Genomic DNA, 22750 nt, shown 5'->3' on the forward strand with positions numbered 1-22750 from the left:
GAATGTTCATCCTTGAATAGCTTCTTTCAAGATTTCATTCCACATACATTATCTCGTTATCTTGAAGTGTACTGTGATACCAATTAACATGTCGATATTATTGTTTTAAGATCGGAAAATAGAAGAGCCATCCCCTAAGAACTTTCGAGCGTGAAGGCAAGTAAGGCCGTTGGAGTGGATGGCATATACCGGGTATGGAGACTGCACCTAAAAAAAAAAATCGAGCTTCTTGAAAGAGTACAAGCACTGGTAACGCGCCTGGTGAAATCGACAAAGGAGCGCCCAGATGAGGAAAGACTTTGAATGTGCGGACTCAAAGCTTAGATACTAGACACCTTAGAGATTTGATTTAGGTGTAAAAGGCTCTGAGAGATTAAAGTAAAATGAACAAGGGTGAAAAATTTATGGTTTTGTTTTAATTGTTTCTTGAACTAGAGCCATAAATTCAAATTACGGGGGAAGAGGTTTAGACTTGATTGCACGTTTTCTTTTAGCTAAAGAGCTGTTGATTATTAAAATAAGTTGCCTCTATGAGTGATCGAGGCTGATAGCTTGAGGAAATTCAACGCTCAGTTGGAACTTGAGGAGGAAGTCAAATGTTTGAGAGGGCGGTAATACTAACACTAATTTAAAGGATGCAGTGAAAGAGTGCATTTAATCATTAAGGTTAATTATGAAGGCATCATTGGACTTGGAAGAGATTCTTAATCATTAAGGTTAATTATGAGGGCATCATTGGATTTGGAAGAGATTCCTCTGAAGCTGAAAATTTTCCAGAGTATCACCAATACATATAGATAGCTCTAACAGTAAAGTAAATAACTGAGACAGATCAGTCTGACTTCATTAGTAGATGATGGAGGCAATGATAAAGAGTGCAATCGAGGAACATTTAGATTGAAACGTAATTCTGAAAGCTACTCGGTTTTGTTAAAGGAAAAAATTGTGTTTAACCCTATTAGCTATTTTGACACGGTTATTCATGAGCTGGGTGTAGGAAATAATATCTATATCGTTTATTTGGATTTTAGCAAAGCATTTGACTCAGTTCCTTATTAAATGCTACTTAATAATCTGGAAGACATTAGAATATGTTGTAATGGTGACTACAGGATAGGAGGTGGAGGGTTGTGATTAATGGATATCTTTCATATTGTTCTAATGTTACAAGCGGGCTCCCCACGAATCGGTTCTAAGATCATTGAGGGGGAAGATTTTCATAATTGACATCCACCAAGGGATAGAGGACGTGATGTCGCAAGTTGCAGATGATATGAAGATTTTAAGAATCATTTGTTATAAATTATTCCAAATTATCAAGGAAAAGGGTTACACTAGATTGAAGGAAGTTTTCTTTTAGCCAGCGAGTTGTTAATTACTGAAATAAGTTGCTAGAGGCCGACAGCTTGGGAAAATTCAAAGATCAACCAGATAGTTACCTACTTGATGAGGGATATATATATATAGGCTGTGTAATTTCATTTTATTTTTTATTAATTTTTAAAAACTTTTGGCATACTACTCGTAACTGGGGTGTATAAATGCACCTTACATCACTATTGCAACGTAAAGTTCATGGGTGGAGTCAATTGAGATTGGTAATGCTCGTTTCACACTAACTGCATCATCTAGTTTAACATCATTTGAATCAACCTACAGTTGCACCACCACCACCACCACATGGATGGCACCATTTCGAAGCTGGTTGGCTTCATCATCGGTGGATGGGTGGTGGTGCCCATCTGAGAATAAGTAACAGTAGTCTTCTCTACCAGATAAGCGTTACTTATTCGAAGTAGTGCAATACCTAGGCAATTCGTTGTGAAAGTATTCACAATAAAACGGCCGCCGTAGCCGAGTGCATAAGTACGGAGGCGTTGAGTGACCGGGGTTCAATCCCGTGACTGCTAAATACGGTGCTGTTTTTTTGTATTCTGTCTATCTTGTGAATTCCTCTGACCGTTTGGTCGTCCCGGAGTATAAACCGAAAATTTATTTATTTATTTAATTAATGTGAGGTATAATAAAACGATGCATGCATACTACCTGGGTAATAGAAATGATGGAGATGCATTATCCATGCTTAAACAGCCTTTTCATACTCTTTAATGAAAGCATATTAAAAAAAAAAAAAAAATGTGGATAATCCTTTGTAACCGCTTAGAAATATACGACGACACTCATTAAGGACAATTTTTCACATCCTAATTAATCATACCTTAGTGGAACCGTTTACCATAATCTCCTTTAGCAGTGTTAAAATCTGAAGTAGTGACTGATTCAGAAGGAAGCAAAATAGTCGATCGCCCCTCCTCACAAAAGCCTGAGTAAATTGGAACAAACTATCTGTGTTTGATGATATTAAGTTGTAGGTAAAAAAGCTGGTTAAAAATTCGAGATGAATTCAGGGTAAATTCGAGCTCCTTTTTTTCATTTACTGTCAGTCATATCTATCATCATTTCATTGTCTCCCTCCTAAAAAACAGCCGGAATTTTCTTCTAATAGAAGAAAATTCCGGCTGTTTAATAGAAGAATGTGCAAATTGCAGCAATGCAATTTGTACAACCAATCTGCTGCGCGATTTTGGATGCTGGTTCCTCGATTCCCCTATAAAAATCAAAATTGTTGCGTTGAAGAGCGGAGTATAACATATATTGAAGTAGTTACCCTTTTGTTATTAAATTTACTTTTACACTGTATTTAGAAAATATAATTATTATTTTTTTACAAAAGCAACAGAGCCTTACAAAAATTGCTTTATAATAGCTTTAATTGAGTTGTTTTTATCTTGAAGCCACCGTAAGCACCGTGGTCGCGGTCGACACGCCAGTGCCATTAGATTCTGATCATGTAAATAGAACCATCATTTGTATGTAATGAATTGAAAATATGTTATTAATTCCTGCCATTATAACCGTAAGCAAAACTTTGATTCAAGTTATTGCATACTCGGCGTATAAGTTGCCTTGTTGTTGTTGTTGTTGGAGAGTTTTTTTTAGGAGCATCAGCGACTATAGCCATGTTGCTCCGTATATAATATGTCTGTAAATTGCACGTGTTCTGTGCTCGATTTACTACTTTCCTGAACGAATTTTGAAAAATCCGGTTTCCGGGAGAAAAAACCTTCCCACCCTCGCCTGAGACCAAGTTGCCTTATGGAAATGATTGAAGTGTAATTGTGAAGACCGTTTTGACTCGATTATTCATACGTGATAAATTTTCGAATGACACGAGTGTTCTTCCTCAGTAGGACCAACTTTAAAACTCTACAAACATACAATGCGAAAAACCAGTGAGCGGATGTCAAGTTTTTATGAAATCAAGTTGGAACATGAAATTTGTTTTTGTCAGTTTTAGAGAGAGAGAGAGAGATTAATAATTTATTTTTATTTTATTTATTATTCATTTATTTGTATTTTTATTTATTATTATATTTATTTATCTATTATTATTATTATTATTATTATTATTATTATTTTGGTATCCTTCAGATGTCACTGCGATCTTTACGCTTTTGGAATTAATTTTAAAAATAAGTAAATAAAATTACCATAAACAGCCTTCAGTCACTACATTTTAAAAAAAATTAAATAATTTACTAAAGTTAAAAGAGATTCCCAGTATTGAAACATTACCTTCTGTATTCAAATTTATATTACAAATGGCAGAATGATTCAAAGAAGATAGCTGATAGAAAATGAACACTACTCACCTCGTTTACAAACGGTTGTGGGCATTAGGCTCAACACACTACAGCCACCTGGTGATGTGGCGTGTTGAGAGGATGGTGGAGGATTAACTGTTTAATTATTTGAGTATAAGATTGTGCATGTCAGTGGTGACATTTTTATTTAAATCTTATTCAAATTATATTTTTCAAAGGATTCGTTTTATATATTCAGCGTGCGAATGTGAATTTTTTAATGCCTATAATAAAACTTTTAAATTCACTTTGACAAAAACAAAAGGCGTCACTCAGTATTTTGTTGCCTGACATTAGGGTTGGGGATGGGACTTCGTTGACATTTCTGCACGTTCTGTTTACATAAAAGCTTCATCGGGCTACAGTGTTATGGAGGTGTAATATAATTTTTGCCGCTTACTGTTGTTTGCTAAGGTAACGACAACGCCCATACAAGGAAGAGGTGGTTGTTTAAGCTGCTATTTACACATATAACCATTCATGGTGATTTCAGAGGGTGTGTTAAGTAAATGACATTCCCTCAAAGCCATATGCTTACGTCGGCTACACAGTAGTTAGGTAAATGAGGAAAAACGTTTCGTTTCATTGCTGGACATTGTCGTTTAATTATGAGGACTTTCTGGTGAGAATAGCTGAAGATTAAATTTTCAGCTATTATAGGCTTTCCCACATGGTCTTTCCAAAATTTTTTTTCTCATTGTCTAGTGGTCACACAGGGGTTGTATGACCTCTAGATAATGAGACTCATTCACATTCGCACGTAGGGGTTGTCACCATTGTGCGAATATGTTTTTTTTAATAACTCTTCATATTGATTCACCGTGGATGCTCATCACCAATGAACTACGACTGTTTTATCAGTTCCCGGCGAAGGCTAAAGCATTTGCCAATAAGTAAGCAAATAAATGCAGCAATCGTCTGTTATAGAGCTCTCCAGGACAGTGGTACCCAATCTTTTATCACTCAAGTTATTCTTGAAGACGCATATTGACGGCACATCAAAATAGTAATTGCCATTGAACTGGATGGAGTTTTCCCTAATCTTGCGGCATGCCAACCTGCCGGAGCACACCATTTGGAAAACATTATTCTAGGAGACTAGTCCAAAGAGAACTATAAGTGGGAATGAAATATAGGTAGATTAGGGGGAAAAACGTTTAAAGAAATCCATAAAAGTAATATATTCAAATATGAAATATTGTATCTTTGATTATACCAATTCTGAATAACGTATGATGGTGTATGCGCATACACCATCAGAAGGTTAAGGCTTGCAAACAAATTACATCCGTTTACGTTTATTATTATTATTAGCTCAAACGCCCAGGACTTGCCCGTCCCCCTCCTCACTTTCTACCCCAAATACTTCACCTGGTGAACCCTACCACTGCAAATGCTTTTGTTGCTCTTAACAGCCTCCTACTGTGGATTGTGGTTTCTTCCAAAAGCGGTGCTCCTCTATCCCTTTTAACTTCCAAATTCTTGGCGGAAACCTTCCCATCATCCACCTTCTCCATCTTAACCTATACTCCTTAACTTATACTAAGGAAAAATACCAATAAAAATTTTTATTTTTTTATTTAGGGGATCTCCTTGGCAAGCTCAGGCGAAGCCACGGTTCTCCCCAGCCAGGCACCTTAAATCCTACTTTCTGGCCCACCTCCTCTTGGTAGTGGACGGGGAACGAAAGGACCCTGGTTTTCCAAGGAACCCACGGTTAAGAGGCCAGATGAACAACAGACCAGCACAACCCAATAGAACCCTACGCAGGCCACACTATCTGCCCTTGACAGAGTCTGTTCTACGACACAAAGTACATAACGCGGAATTGGAGAAACCCCTGGCCGCTTGACCTGTAACACTAAACACTTGTCTATGTGGATATTTGTCTTGCTGTTCTTATGTTTTACTGGGTGGTTATCTGGACCACCATCTTGCCTCGCTGCTGTGTAGCGACCATATGTAGCTGTTCGACCGCTGTTGAGTCAGTCACGGTAGAATCGTGATATTACAGAACGGGAGTGCTTAACCATGTTGGCTGTTGTCGAGATACTAATATCTGCACGTCTTGATCCCATGTTCGAAGTCAGAAAGATTTGAACTCCGACCCATTCTTCCCCGCAGACACTCAAAATTTGATCGATGTGTGTGTGAAAAACAATCTGTATCAGCTGTTCCCGAATTACAAACGTCTCCAGCGTCACAGACCAGTCCATTCTTGTACAAGTTACTGCTAATGCAAAGCCAACTCAGCGTACATGTATTTTGATGCTTCAAATAATTGCGAGTTACCATTGGCAAAGACAGAATATGGAAATAACGTTAGAAGCAGATAGTTAGCAGGACTGCACTTAAAAAAAAAAAAAAAAATGAATGCGAGAAACACTTCGCAAGTTTATATAGCTACTTGATCGCAGGGCTCGACAGGTCTAAACCCGTCTGGGCACATATGTACTTGTCAAGCACAAAGGAAGTAATACGCACATCGTGTATATATTTATATAATGTGTGAATCTAAGAAAACAATTCTTACCGTTTGTAAAAGAACTTGTACGGTTTGGATTTTTAGAATTAGCACTAAATACACCCAAAAACATCAAGAATTTTGAAAACATCCAACATGTGTGAGAAGTGACAATCAGTGAAGCAGTTTTTAAGACTCCAAGAGTATCCGAGTGGTCAAGTGCGATTGCAGCAGAACACGCTCTTTGAGTGGACTGGGGTTCAAGACCGTGACTACTAAATACGATTAACGTTTGTATTGTTTGATTTGTTGTAAATTCCACTAACCTGGTGGTCGTGCCGGAGTATAAACAAGAACTTGATGAAGTATTTCATTTAACGTATTTAGATAAAGAATCCATGCAGCATGCCGTTCAAATGCTGTTATCACCTAGAGTACCATCATCACTCATGAGCACAACAGTGGTTATAATCGCTTTCACTCCACATTGTGTGGAAAAGGTTGTTTGCACCGAATCGAATTCGTTTATATGAAGAACTTCATGCCCGCCCTCCGAGCCATGGCTTAGTTATCCGGTGTCAGTCGATTGTTGCATTTTTTTTTGTTTTGTTTTGTTTTTCTAACCAGAAAAATTACTAAACAGAAGCAGTTTTAAACACGATATACTGATGATTCATCTCTTAGTTTTCTTTTAAAAAGTTCAAACTAACACCACTGTGTTATAGCAGCAGTGAAACTCTAAACTCCTGGCATCCCCCGGGAGTTGTTATTGTTATTATAAGGTTTCATGCGCATCAGCAACTTAGGCCATATTGCGCCGTATATAATATGTCTGTGAATTGCGAGTGGTCTGTGGTCGGTTTGCTGGAAGAAAACGCGATTTTCCGGGAGAAAAAACCATACTTCTCTCGTCGGAGTCAGACTAACTCAGCCACGTTCCGAAAATGCGCCATAAAAATCCCTTGCTTCATTGAGAGGATTCAAATTCTGGTCCTCTCCACCCGGTGTAGGAAGGATGGTGATTATATCAACTGTGCTACCCACGATGAGTCCCCATCTGCTTTAAACACCAAACGATGTTAGCCGAGTGGCCTCCCGGACTCTTTCTCCTCCTCACCCACCCTCCATGTAGTGAGCCTTAACCAATAATTTTTCAACCATATTTATTCTGAAATTCAAATCGGTCCCAGGTTATAATATAAACCCAGGTTATGAAATACGAGCAAAACTAAAATGTACAAAAGAAGAATTTAATAAATACAATAAGAAAAGTTCTCAATGACAGCCCCCTCTGAGAGATTCTCCAATGGGTTCTTGTCTTTCAAATTCTTTAACAACCATACTCAACTAACCGTCGGATTCCTTCCTCCCCCTCCTCCACGGTGGCAGATTTGATGGTTTGGTAGTTTCTTCACCGGTTTTTGTTATTTCAGTATATAGGAGCAAAGCATACGAGCAAATCACCGCTGTGACCTGCAACCTACTTATGCAACTAATCGTGTTCCAGAGTACATGGCATCGGAGTGTGAGAACAATGGAAGGACGTTTTCGAATTTCTCAACACAAATTTTTCTCAGTGCGAAAATAAAACTTTAATCTACTTACAGTATTAATAAAGTTTAGTAAAATACTTATTAATAATGATCAATTGATAAATTCTAATAGATAAAAGAACTAATAGCTTCTTTGCTGTTATTGTTGTTATAGGATTTTAAGCACATCAGCGACTAAGGTCATGTGAGACATAATATATATTTTACGTATATATTATGTCTCTAAATTGCGTGTTTTCTGTGGTAGAGTTGTCTGTTTTTGTATGAAAATCCCGAGTTTCCTAGAGAAAAAAACACAGTACTCATCCTACGCTCGCCGACTAACTCAGCCACGTTGTGAAAAAGGCCCACAAAAACTCCTTGCGTTATTGACGAGATTCGAACTCAGGTCTTTTCCACCCGGTGTATGTGAGGAAGACGGTGATTCTACCTACTGGGATACCCAAAAGGGCTAAGACCCCTGTCGTGGGTAGCACATTTGTAGCAGTCACCACAGCGTATTGATGTGGGATTTACTTAAAGATGTAACTACTGCCAAAGGCAAGGGAAGGATGTTTGCTTTCTAAAGGTGACTACAGTGGTCCCAGACAGTTTTTAAATTCTATGCAAAATTACTGATGAAGTGACTAACAGCAAATTCTAAATGGGAAGCATTCATGTATGTTATCGTAGAATCTACTAGGCTTTTTTCATATCGTCTAAGGAAACAGTTCAAGGCATAGACCTACATAGATGTCGGATGAACTAATAAGATTTGTGGCAGAGAAGGAAAATGCATGAGACGCATATAAATTATTACGCGATAGACATGCCTACAATAGATATAAATTAGTCTGTAATCAAGCCACAACGGAGTATAGGCAAGACAAGGCAGGTTACGAGAAGTCTGCAAAGAATGTAAAGAAAAGCAGTGAAGACTTCTTTACTTATGTAAATAGTAGAAGGAAGGGGTTGAATCACATTGGCCCGCTAGATAAGAATGGTTTTATTGTGCGGTACCACACCCAGGGCAGTAGAAAATGAAAAAGACCTGGGAGTAATTGTGCAGTCAGATTAGTTGAAGTTCTCTGATCAGTGCAGACAGGCTGCTAGGACAGTTTATGGGTTTTTTTTTTTTTTCAATGACATACAGGAATTTTGCTATAAGGAGGTAATTAATCCATTGTATAAAGCAATGGTTTTAGCACATATTGAGTACTACACACAGGTCTAGAAGCTTCATCTGTTGGATCAGTAGCAGAGAAGAGAAACAAGATTGGTGAGGGTTGCAAACAGGCCTGAAGCCTTTCCTGCTCTTACCAGGAAAAGCTTCAGTTTTGGTCTGGAGACTAGGCGCCTGTGATGAGATCTGATTGAAGTGTTTAAGCCTTGAATGGACTGAGTCTCAATGCTGATGGAATCTTTCCTGTTGCTCAGACTACATACATGAGAAGGCGTAAATTTAGATTGAGGAAGAATGGTTGCAAGTCGGATGTGCATAAACTTGTCTTCAGCAAATGTTGGTTGATTATTGAATTCTTGGTTGATATGAAGAAACTCTCATCTGGTGTTGTTGAGGTGTATGGTTTGGATAAATTCAAGGATGAACAAGATAAACTGTTATAGAAGATGGACATATAAAAAGGGAAGTGTTAGCTTTTTTTCTTTTTTCTGATTTTTTATTTATTTCTGCTCCTAGTGCCTGTTTTTACAAGCATTAAAAATAGAACTTTTTAATTTTAACGATTCTCTTCAGGGCTTTCTATACGTCAATTCGCTTCCTTCCCTCTGAGGTGTCTATCTGGCAAGCTTTGCAATCCGCCCCTTCTAAGGCATTCTTCATTTTAAGATTGAGCAACGTTTTGTGTTGGATCTAATATGAGTTCTACAGGCACCGTGAGAAAAATGTCCCAGGTTTACAGAGATCAGTGTTTGAAGAAAACTGAAATGTTAAAGTAGCACTGGTACTTCAAGAAAAGTCGAGAATACATGGCTAACTACTAGCTGACTGGACAGCCGATGACTTCCACCACTCCGACGCAAATTGTAAAGGTCCAGAAGAGTCTGTATGAGAATCGCATCCATCACAGAATGTCAGTCTCAATCGGCAGAACACGTGATTGTTTTGCCGAGCTCCGTAACGTCAAGAATCTGTGCTTGCTAGATTCCACAATTCGCCTAATTAGAAACAAGATTTGAATCCATCATGCAGCTCACAAAACGGTTCAAATTACAGCGAGTGACTTAAGCTCACTTTGCAACTACTTGACATGTCAGAACGTGTAACTCTGTCAGATTATTCTTGAATATAAATAGCTAATGTCCCTAATAGATGTTATTAGCATTAGTTTTGGAAACATGATGCAAGGGAGCAAGCCTTCGTAATTCCAACAAAAAGTAAAAATAAATTGGTATACTTAAATTAAAAATAAAGTAAAATTTCACTTTTCTGTGAAATTTGTATTGTTGAACATTGCATAGATACAGTTGAAAAACACACCTTCAGCCTGATTGGTCAGAACTCTCACAGAAAAGTGAAATTTTACTTAATTTTTAATTTAAGTAAGTTAATTATGAAGAATAAAGATTATTCATTAAAAAGTAATTACTATTTGCAATTAACCTATTTTCAAATCGTTACCAGTCTTCTAAGAGTGTTTAAAATACCGATATCTCAAATTCCAGTTTAAAACACAATTACCGTAATGTTTTGGAATTAAATAACAATAATTTTCCTCGAGACATTACGCAGACATCCCCGAAATGAGTACAAGTGGAAAGCGCCTCTGACGGCTGCTCTGTAATGTCAATCACCTCCTCTAATTTTTTGCACAGCCTCGTGTTTGTTATAGCGCAAGTTGTTTACTCAGTGTTGAACTGAGTAAACAACTCAGTTAAAATGTTAAATAAGATGCAATATTTATTTAAAAAGGGCCGAAGAGCTTTTAAGAAAAAAAAGCAAACTTGAGAATCATTTGCGAGTAATTATGATTTTACAAGTGATTTTTGGAGGAAAAAAAGGTTTGCATAATACACTTGACAAAAGACGTAAGAGAACTTTCTTGCTTAACGATTACAAATCTATAAAATGGTGTAAATATAATAAATAGACAGAGGCGCTTTTATTTACCGAATACAACTGAAAAAAGCACACACGCACTGCTGCGTGACCTGCATTACCCTCGTGTTTGTGGGGTATATTAGAAGTACGAAACTTGACCTGGAAAGTGGGTGAATATCTCGCCGCGAGTGGTTTACCGGGTAACCTACTCTCACACGCGTTGCATTGCCAAAACATTCTGGAACAAACATTGAAGCTGGCTTTCCGGGTCCACCTGTGGCCGATGTAAAACACAAAAAAAAAATTTCCCTCGAATGCGTAGAATTTGTGTCGTCGGTCTACTTGAATACTCAATGATATGTCAGCATCAAGATGGTCATTTAGTCTCTATAAATAGCTAATGTCCCTAATAGAATTTAGCAGTAGCTTAATACAAGCCTGGGGCGGGGGGGGCGGTATTCTTATCTTCTTATGCATTAACAACCATCTATACATTGCTATGCTAGTATAATAGGCAAAGAGTGCTAAAGCGCAGTTTTGTGGCCCTGGGATTGCTCGTTTCAACAAGAAAATTGCTGGGTGAAAACTTACGGAATGGAAGCACGTGTGAACTAATTTAAATTCACGATGTTCAACTAACTTGTTTGGACTCTCCTTTGATTATCTACCCTGACATCGTCTGGACATGCATCCTGTTGTATTTTTAAAAAGCCACACCTTTACGCAAAAACAAACTAAATGACTTCAAGTTGCGAAATATAGTTTCCTATTTATATGATCACAGTTACGTCATGAGGAGGAACTGGATAGGAAGTTACAAACACTGTGTGAAGTCTAGCAAGGTTTTATATTTTGGGGATGCAGTAACGAATATTAATGATGCTCGAGCATATCCTTGGAAAAACACACTGGGGATGGGTGAGAAACATCATCATCATTATTATTTATTTAAAAGGAGCGAGAGAATTGCACCCACCCAAAGACGAAAACTGTGTGAAGTCTAGCAAGGTTTTATATTTTGGGAAAATGGAGGAAAAGAAAGGATGAATGCAGTAACGAATATTAATGATGCCCGAGCATATCCTTGGAAACATCTCCCAGGAAAACACACTGGGGATGGGGGAGAAACACCATCGTCATTATTATTTATTTAAAAGGAGCGAGAGAATTGCACCCACCCAAAGACGAAATCTGTTTGGCTCTTCAAAGCGAACAAGACGGTCACCTTGACTTCAAATTCGAGGGAAAAAAATGAAATTAAAATGAAAAATATGAAATGGTTTTGTAACAAAATTCGGATTAAATTTAGTACGTTGGGGTAAAGGTGACCCTTTCTATAATTTTTATAAGCAGTAAATCAGCCACAAATAAAAATATTTCCCAGTTCACCTAAAAACTTCTGGATTGGAATTCGGGTGGGGGTTGCACCGATGGTATTTACATAGGATCGCGCCTGGACGGAATCGATTTAGATAAGAATGTTTTCTACATTACAATATGGAAGAATTTGAGCAAATTTGCGCCTCTGGAATGGTGGCCAACGAATTTATTAGATATCATCTTTAACGATTTATCGAAGTCTTTGACTTGGTCATAAATTTGTATGCTTAATTCCTATACGGATTGAAATTTGAAAAAATGGAGTTGAAAAAATTGGAAAAAATGAAAATTAATGGAATTCGGTCTCACGCGTCAAAATCCACGGCGAAACTAATCAGTAGAGAGTTGCACCTATACACATTGCCTATTTATTAACTGGCGTTCCGATTCGCAAAATTTTCCATTTCTTCTGTGCACCGTACGGTCTGCGCTGGTAGCACAGTGGTATCGTCACCGTACTCCCCGCACCGGGTGGAAAAGGCCCGGGTTCGAATCCCGTCGATGACGCGAGGAACTTTAATGGGCTTTTTTCACTCCGTGGCTGAGTTAGTCGATCTCGGGCGGAGATAGCAAGGTTCCCCCCCAGAAACTGGGGTTTTTTCGTCCAGCAAAACAGGCAAATCGACCAGAGAACACACGCAATTTACAGTCATAATACATATATCGGTATTTGTAAGAGATTACGGGTGGCCCTAATATAATAATTTGAATTTTTGCACAGTACGCTACAATTTGAACTGTTTACAGTAAAGTAAATAGTTCTAAACGGCTTTACTAATCCAATTCTTCACTGGCTCTCATATTTTGTTTCGGACCTTCTTTATCAAGTATCACTAAATGGCTTTTCGCCTTTCAAAAACTGGTATTCCCCAAAGTTCTGCTTTTGGACCTACTTCTTTTTAATGCTTATGTCAATGACTTAACCCACATATCCTTCCCTGAAGGACTAAAACTCCTCCTTTATGCAGAAGGTGTGAAGTTTTAAATTTCTTGTAATAGTCTTATCCAAAGTAATCATATTGTAAGATGTAAAATCTTACAAATGTATTATTTTATAGAAAAGTGAGATTAATTTAAAGTAAAACTTATAATATGGCAATATGGGGGAGCGAAACCTTTCAAGTCAAGAATATTACTAAGGTCACTCGCAAGGGATTAAATTAGACAACGTCTATACAAGGGGAGCGGTAGGCTGAAAGGCTATTAGCAACCTAGGTACACTTCGACTCCCAGCTCACACAGACAAACCAAGACAATAGAAACGAGTAGCAACTGCTGTTAGTAATAGGTGTTAACTCTGGAAAACAATGGCGCGAAGGACCATGCTACTGACGGGACATTTCTTTAATCGGTGACACTTGGAGGAGAGACAGGGTAGTAAATACGGAACAAATGCTGGGAATTAGATTTAAGACTGGCGTCTGGCAAGTTTTATAGATCGTGGGAAATTAGTCTGCTATAAGCGGCTGACTTCAAAGGTACAGACAGCCTGAGAAATTTTACAAATTTCTTTATTGCTCGATCTAACTTCTTATTTGTAAGAAATTTTACAAATTTCTTACAAATAAGAAGTTAGATCGAGCAATAAACAGAAAGCTTGGGAAAAGATAACATGGGCGAATTAGGACAGAGTGGAAGTTGATAAAATGAGAAAGATTGGTTAAGACTCAGAACAAGGACGACCCTGACACAAAGGAGCGGTACGTAATTGAGATGAAAAAAGCGAGTGAACAGGGAGAGAGAGAGAAGTCAGAACCCAAAGTTGAGATTCATGTGGGTGTTTATGGAAATGAGTTAGGGGGAGACAAAGTTTAGATTCTCGTCGGCGTTTGGGAAAATGAGTTAGGACGGACAGTTGAGTTTTTGTCGTGTTAGAAAATGTGAGAAGAGTCAGAACCCAAAGTTGAGATTCATGTGGGTGTTTATGGAAATGAGTTAGGGGAGACAGTGGGTGTTTATGGAAATGAGTAGATTCTTGTCGGCGTTTGGGAAAATGAGTTAGGACGGACAGTTGAGTTTTGTCGTGTTAGAAAATGTGAGAAGACACAGAACCCAAAGTTGAGATTCATGTGGGTGTTTATGGAAATGAGTTAGGAGGGAGACAAAGTTGAGATTTTTGTTTGTGCTAGGGAAAATGAAATAGTCTGCGGACACAGCAGTCGAGATTTTCGTCGATATAAGTAAAAATGAGTTAGTAACATGGACAGTTGAGGGTTCTGTTGTGGTAGGAAATATGTGTCAGTTAACGGTGGAGTGTTTGGTCGTGGTGGGAAAAGAGAAGGATAGCGCCCTGGGAAGTTTTCTCTCTTGAAAGAGTTCTTAATAGGTGGAGCGGAAAAACGAGGGTAGCACCCTATGAGTTTTTCCTTGTGATAAGTTTTAATAAAGTGGAGTGGAGAAGGAGTTAGTGTGAGATGCCCTATGAGTTTTTTCTTGTGAAAGGTTTTAATAAGGTGGAGAGAAAGGGAGCGAAATCCGCAGAATCAATAGCTCGAGAGAAAGGAGCGAAAACTCGGAATTAGTATCTCGATGAGAAGAAAGGAAGCAGCGAATGGGTGGTAGCCCGAATAAGGTGGAGAAAGAACGCCAGTCCCATGCAGCCAAGAGTTCCTAAAAATTATCTGTAGCAAATTCAGGTGTAGCAGATGATGGAGATCCCCAGAAGGTAGCCTGACAGCCTAAAATGGAAGGTTCTAACCTCCCCGGAAAGGAAAGAAAAAAGTTAATAGTAAGTACTGTAAGTCAACAAGGACTGTTAGTGAAACAGTATAGTGATTAATAAAAAAAAAGGGGTAGCACTAGAAGTAAAATGATAGATAAATTATCTCTGAAGTAAATTATATATATACTAACAGAGTTATTATGTTAAAAAAAAAGTTATTGTAAAATGCAAGAGAAACGAAGGACAGATAATTGAATTAAATTGTGGTTCAAATGATTATAATGTGTTAGAAGGGTAATAAGGTTTATATAAGAAGTTTGATTATGTTTTAAGGACAGATAATGGATTTATATAAGAAACTTTGAATATGTTTTAAGGATAGATAATTGAATATAGTGTTTGTATTGATGAAGAATTGTTGGTTCATCTGAAAGACTAATAACAAATAGAGACTTTAGGAAAGTTAAGATTGGTCTTCAGTGTATTGTAACAGAATGGCGAGAACACAGAGTATAACGATGAAAGTAGCATATTGATTGTTAATATATGCTACTTTCAATCATAGATCTAGGAATTCATATAATGGTCAACTCAGATTAGCTAGTGAAGGGAAACAGGAATAAGAATAAAATATGCAAAGTATCCTTGATTTAACTTTGTATGCATATTACATGTTTTTTTTATTCAATTGTATATTATGTTGTATATATATATGTAAATAAACATTGTTGTTTATTAATTTACGAGTTTGTTATTCCTGAACACTCAGCCTTTCCGAAGGGAATTATACATAATTGAGAAGTTCCCTTGAATCTGGAATTCTCCTGTGAAGCAAAGTCAGATGTGTAAGGAATAGAGGTCTATATAGTTATAAGGGAACAGAACAAATAAGGAATATTTAATAAAGCATTATTATTATACATATTCAAAATAAAATTTAAAGAAGAGTAAAGACAATGGTATGTATATTTATTTAATTCATTTATTTCCCCCCCCCCACAATATGCAAACAGTTCTCTCCATATTAAAAAAAAAAAAAAAACTGGGTCTTTTCATCATACAAATAAAAAATAATCCTTTTCCGTATTCAATAGACCACCAAGAAGAAACTCTATTAATTAATAGAGATTTTTCAATCATAGATCTAGGAATTACATTAACGAAAAATCTATAGTCTAATTCTTTCGGTGTTAGAATTCTCCTGCCCTGTCTGGTGTCTACACTTCTCACCTAATAAATAAAACTGAAAAAATTCAAATTCGTATTTTAAAATATCTCCTAAGGCAAGATGGCATTTCTACTCATCACAGCCATAAATATCATTCCCACTTCTCTAAGAATAAAATGAAACCTCTATTTATAAAAAGACACTTTCAAGGACTGAGGTTCATCTACAAAATCATACATACAAAGCAAATGCCTAAAAATAGTTGCCTTCTTTCGGAAATCAACTTCGATGTCCTCAGAGATATCCACGTAATCGCGAGACTTTTTTACTGAAATTTAGAGCCGATACTGGAAAATTCAGTCCACTTAATTCTCATCTTTATTTATTAGACCACTGTGAAATTGAATCATTCACAGTAACCAAAAATTTTAGACTAGCTAAAGGTTGTTGGTCAAACTACGCAGGTATACCCAGTTGAACAGTTTAAATAAATATTGTATTTATACTCCGGGAGACCAAATGGTCAGAGGAGTTCACAAGACAGACAGAATACAAGAAACAGCACCGTATTCAGCAGTCACGGGCTTGAACCCCGGTCAATCAAGGCACATGTACTTATGCACCAGCGCGCCTGACCACTAAGCTACGGCGGCCTGTTAGTAGAGCCTATTTCAGTAAATATTAAACAAAAACAAATTAATTACCCAATAAACGTTTATAATGACTATCTTCTTACATCTGTTTATGTGGACAGATGGATTTAAACGGTATGGGTAATGCAATGGTCTTAATTCTCACAGCAGAACAAACCTGCTTCTGTAATGCGTTGTACTAGCATCGCACTACTTTCAACAGAAACTCTGATTTCGTGTGCCGGATGGGTAGTCACTTTGAAAAAGTTCTTTGCAACTATTTTGTTTGCGTGTTGTTACTAAAGACCACCTGCTATAAAAACTTGCTATCTGATAAGGGACTTAATGTCTTAAAGAAATGGTTAATTAACTAATCGGCGCACCATCTGTTTGAAAGTAGTCGATACTAGGCAGGGCAACTCGTTGCAAACGCAAATTTGTTCTGCTAAGAAAATTAAGAATGTTTTTCTTAATATTTACAGCTTGTAAAATATTTTATTATTTATTTATTTGTTTGTAAAATGTGTCGAGTTTTAAAGTATTCCGGATTCTGAAGTGCCGGATTTTATAGTATTTATACTGTAAAAGAAAGAAAGAAACAGAGTAAGAACGAAATGAGAGAGAGCCGGGAGAAGTCATTAAAAGCAAGCGGCTTTGGTGTAGAACCTTCAGTAGATGCTATATCATTAACTGTGGGAAACATCTTTGGAAATGAAGTGGCATGAGAAAGAACGGAGTAAACAAAGAAATTGTATTTGAGTTGTAGACGGCAAGAGAATTTGTTGCAAATTAGCAGTTCCGATAGAACTATTTCACATGCATTTCACATACGGCGTATTGGTAGCATTAATTCCAGATTAACGTACTAAGTGCGTGGTACTACACTCAGGGCAGTGCAAAATGAAAACGACCTGGGGGTAATTGTGCAGTAGGAGATGAAGTTCTCTGAACAGTTCAGAGAACTTCATATCCAAAAAGAAAGTTGTATCCGAGAGAGTGCAGTAACATTGGATATCAATATCAAGGCTCTTTTTCTGTGGCATGCTCTTCTATTGTAAACAGGTCAGTCGGGCTCGTAGAAAGAAATCTGGTGGAGATAAGTCTGGAGACCTGATGGACCATAAGCCCTGTGAAATCAACCGTTCTTGAAAAAACTTGCGATAATTCTCCCGTCGTTTGAACGGTATGGCAGGTGTCTCCGTCTTACTGAAGTCAGGAATATCTCTCATCAAACAAAACGATAAACCGCATTAAAATGATTTGATACTGTTCAGATATCACAGTGTCTTCAAAAAATATCGGACCGATAATCTTGTAGCGTGAGAGCGCACACCAAACGCTAATTTTATCGAATGCAGTGGACTTTCATGATATGCATGCACTCTCCGAACTCCATAATCGAATTAATGAACCACCCAAATTAATTAATTTGGTTGATTCGTTAATTATGCCACAGGAAGAGCCCCCAGTCCTTCGTGAGGGGTTGCGATGCTGCAATCGATGTTACACAAAAGGAATGATGAAATCACGAAAGACTGAGGGCTCTTCCTGTGGTGTAAGTAGGATTCCTTGTTTAATTAATTTGTTTGATTCGCTAATTATCATTATTTATTTATTTATTGTTATGGTAACAGCAACAGTTACCTAATATGTAATATGGTTCGGTTCCAGCACTATTAAGTGATTAAGATGGGCTGTTTATTAGAGTACTTTTCGTTCTCATTTTTCCGAAAAGATATTTCATTTTGATTCAGCGTAGGTGCAGGTGCTAGATTAAGTTTTGAGTTGAAATTTGAGGAAACAAAATGTAGTTTAAACGTGTGAATATCGAGCAGATCTTTTAGCCTTGTCTTAGGACAGGCCTTGTCTCGGGGAAAGTAAAAAAAAAAAAAATGCGTAGTTCATAGATTATTATTATTCGACTGCAGATCGAGAGGTCTATCAAAATTCAAAATTATCAAAATTCCCGCCTCGAAGAGCGTGACATTTTTACTGGTCCGAAAAGGTACGGTAAACTAGTGTAAGTGTACCTTGAAGTTGTCTTGACAACTGCTGTTTCAACGTTTCCATAGAAACGAGTATAATGATTATACGCCAGCGGTGTACTTGGGGGTATAGCTCAGTGGTAGAGCATTCGACTGCAGATCGAGAGGTCCCTGGTTCAATCCCGGGTACCCCCTCATTAGTTTTATTCTCTTAATTTCGATTTCTCTTTAAATGAAAAATTTTGGAATAGTGATCTAAGAATCCTCCTTTTAATTTGCAGATCCAATTTTAATTTTAATTTTAATTTTAATTTTTACTGTAAATTATCAAATTAAGAAATAAACAAATTAAGATTTGTTTTTGATACTCTACTAACTTTGCTTTTGGGATGTTTTAGATAAGTACGCAATGAAATTTTACGTTTAATAATTACATGATGTTCAGTTGCCGGATTACTTTCTTAATATTTCCAGATTGTAAAATATTTTATTATTTATTTATTTATTTGTAAAATGTGCCAAATTTTAAAGTATTCCAGGTTCTGAAGTGTCAGATTTTACAGTGTTATATTATAGGAAAGATTTGCAAAGGCGCGCTTAGTTTTAAAGAAATAAATGGAAAAAAGAAAGAAATTTTCGGCATTTTATTTCATCCAGGCCCTTAGGAGCTCCGACCTTGAGTTTCCCCGGCAGTGAAGAACACGAACTTGATTTCGTACGAAGAACTCGATTTTCATTTCGAAACAACGATGACGATGCTTCATTCTTCATTAATCTCTTCATTCTTTTCTCCTGCAATTCTTTACAGCTGAAATTATAACTTACGTCGTGGAAGTTATTTCTGAGGTAACCAATTAAAACTAAATAAGGTAAGAGCTTCTGTAAAAGCCAAGGCCAGCCTTTATTTTATTAATTTCAAATTATAAATAACAGCGGTTCTACGCCTCTGTTTTCCATTGTAAAGTGATGTCCACACGCAGCTGGGCAGCGCCAGTTAATTCCATTCCTCGATGCCAGTCATTGTTATATAATTCATATAATCTTTTATTCGTTTGAAACGAGTCTTCGTTGTCCTGTCAGACGGTTTTTGATGCTCGGGGAAGTCGATTCCATAGTCATTTACTAAAGTGACCTTGAAATGATCCAAAGTGAATTAAAGTTCCTTATTGCTTCTGATCAGTTCCGAGTAAAAGGATACAAGTTTACACAACTTGGTTGTGTAAACTTACATCCACTGTTGTGCAATTTACACAGATTCTATTTTGGAGTACGAGAGCCTTCAGGAAGCGGGACAACACACACTAGTTTTGATTGAAAGGTTAAAATGTTAAACAGGGTTTGAAATGTAATATTAGAACGGCGAATCACAATCGGACATTGATCATTACTGTCCATTTAATAGTTTCCGAATGAAGAAAAGGTCACTGATCCATCTGCCGCTAGAAGTTTTAAAGGAAACCTCTTATAATAGAATAATTAATGTTATGGTGTGTTTCTTGAGAATAGTGCAATGGAATATTTGCACTGAAAATTATACTTCAATAATTTAATTGAGGAAATGGGCTTATACTGTAGGAGTTTGGTAATAACTCTCTTTCAAAGTCATCAAATGATTGCCTGACATGCCGCGGCACTTTGAGGGATGACAAACTGTTTTAAAACTAAGGGAACGCATATACAGTATAGTATTATAAACCCGAGGGGGCATATTTTTGTGCTCGTATACCTAGGATCTTCATTCTTCTCACTACATTACACTAAACATATTAAAGTGTTCCCGAGTTAAATACATGATCCTTTTGTTTTTAAAAAGAAATTCGAAAGCGCTTCTATAAATTTCGTTTTGAAGTTATTTCTGCAACGCTTATCCTAGCAAAATACGAACTGTAAGACATTAATGATTCGGCTAACAGAAAATATTCAAAGAAAGAATTTATTTATGGAATTCTGTGTTTAAAAAGGAAAAACGGCCCTGTCTAAATCCATAACCTTAATTACTTAACATTTTAGAGAGAATAGTGCAATGGAATATTTTTCGCACTGATGAAAGTGGGGTGTAATCCTTACAGATTGAGCAATGGACAATAAGTACTGTATTAGTTCAGGTTGAAAATTTTAATGCCATGTCGAGACGGTCTCCTTCATTTTTACCAAGGAAAATGAAACTCGGGAAGACTGTCAAATGATTAATGCAACAGATCCCAGGTTGGGCGCGTTGTCACGAGCCCGGGACAATTCACATCTTGGTGTAAGAATGATGATCTTCAGTAATTAATGAAAGCATGGAATGTTCCTGGGATAATCGAATCAAGATAATCGTTGATTCTTGCCATATCTTGTTAGATCATTCTACGTGACACCATTATTGTATTATTTATCAAATAAATGACATAACTTAGGCGTAAATGTTGCGCTACTTTTTTTAATCTGAATCTGTTGCGTAAATATGTTGCGCCACAGATCTGGTATACAGTTCTTTCATTATTTATGCAAGGCGTTTTATAAATTTGCAGGAAAGTGTACCCGTTCAACAGCGATTTATAAATCGGAACTGAAGTTATATCCTTGAGGAAGACATCTCAAGGCAATTTGTGTTAGCGCAGTTAGATTTAGCCTGTCGTCATGATGTCTGTTGTTTATGGAGGTGTTCGTTGTCCATTTGCTTCCTCAAAAGCGATCTTTTCGGTCCCAAAATGAGGGCATTCCAGTTGTCCTCAGGCTAACTTTGGCAAAGAATTTTAATGTCAGTTTTTGAGAAAAGCAGCTCGGGTCGAAACTTCAATAAATGACTAATTAGCTCGACAAGAAATACACAATTATTCGTTGTTATGACAACGTTGTCCTATCTAGTTATTATTATTTGTTGTTGGGTTTTCGGCACATCAGCGGTTTAGGCCATAATGGGCTATATATATTATCTGTAAATTGATGTGTTCTGAATTGGCTGTTTGCTGGACGAAAAATCCCAGTTTCCGGGAGAGAAACCACATTACCCTCCCCTGAGGTCCATAAAATTCCTCATATCATCGACGGGATTGGAACTGAGGGCTTTTCCACCGGATGTGCGGAGGACAGCGATCCTACCAAATGTACTACCCACGATGGCATCATATCTAGAAACCCAGAACTGCACTAAAAGGGACTCCTATGTAATAACGAATTTGTGTGTTGTTTGAGTACAGCAAATAATTTCTGGTTCTTCGGATAATTATCCCAATCTCGTGTAACTTGTTCGCAGAACTTGGTGGGTGTTTTTCTTTTAAGGTGATAGTTGTTGAGAATAACACGCAGAGCATGTGGTCAGTAGCAACCGAACACAACATGAACTGTAACACGTTAAGCAATATAAACGGACTTACCTGACTTAGAAGAAATAGCAAAATGTCCGAGCACTGGTTGCTAAACAGGCTTCATGTAACGAACCCAGATCGCGACTGACAGGTCATACGGTAACCTAGCAGTGTGACTGACTAAATATTACTTCCTCGGTCGTTTTTCAGCGACGTCAGTGCTTACGTATACTCGCCACGTGATGCTATGAACCCGCTTAACGACCCGGATCAGTGGGTTTCAGGCCCCGCTGCTTTAGAGTTATCTTAGCGCGCAGATAAAGCTTAAGGCAGTTAATGAGCGGAGGGCAAAAAAACCGGTTTGGAAGAAAAAGAGAAAACACGGGACGCTGATGAAATGTAATGGATCAAAATAAAAGCGTGCGTTGATCAAGAAAAAATTTTCTGCAGATACGTCGTCACCTGTTACGTTGTCTCTTTAATTTCATAATCAAGCGAGCAACCTATTGTGCGAAGGCAACCAAGCCATGAGGTGTCAGTATATTGTACCCGTAAATCGCGTTTGTTTGTTTTTCTAAATGAAAATCTGGCAGTCAGAACCAAGCCACTCTCGCTCCAAACCGATGAATTCGACAGCGCAGAAACCGATGACGGTTAGCCACCCCGCTGTCACAGAACGAGTAGTGTTGGTTGTCAAAGGAAAGCTTGAAATCCAAGAGAGGAGACTGTAATGGACTTAGGAATTCCTTGGGCTCTATTAACCGGAGAGACAACTATACAATGTTTGATATGAGTTCTTATTTATAGTACTCAAGGGAGGACATTCTGGCAGGCACAAATGCTTTTCTTCTAGTGGAGGAGTTCCGTAAAAG

General features: G+C 37.5%; 1 protein-coding gene and 1 non-coding gene across 2 annotated transcripts in view; one reads left to right on the top strand and one right to left on the bottom strand.

Moving 5' to 3' along the window:
• LOC150080012 (putative fatty acyl-CoA reductase CG5065) overlaps positions 1–22047 on the bottom strand; it is a 171838-nt gene extending 149791 nt beyond the window's left edge. The window contains exon 1 of the mRNA XM_090382225.1: positions 21948–22047. The gene's annotated coding sequence lies outside the window, so the exon portion shown is untranslated. The remainder of the gene's footprint in view (positions 1–21947) is intronic.
• TRNAC-GCA (transfer RNA cysteine (anticodon GCA)) lies at positions 18712–18783 on the top strand. The gene has a single exon. It is a non-coding gene; the product is annotated as a tRNA-Cys (tRNA).
• Positions 22048–22750: the final 703 nt, after the last annotated feature.

This window comes from Mastigoproctus giganteus, chromosome 10 (assembly GCF_048544385.1).
Source record: "Mastigoproctus giganteus isolate SK-2022 chromosome 10, ASM4854438v1, whole genome shotgun sequence".
Classification (NCBI taxonomy): Eukaryota; Metazoa; Arthropoda; class Arachnida; order Uropygi; family Thelyphonidae; genus Mastigoproctus; species Mastigoproctus giganteus.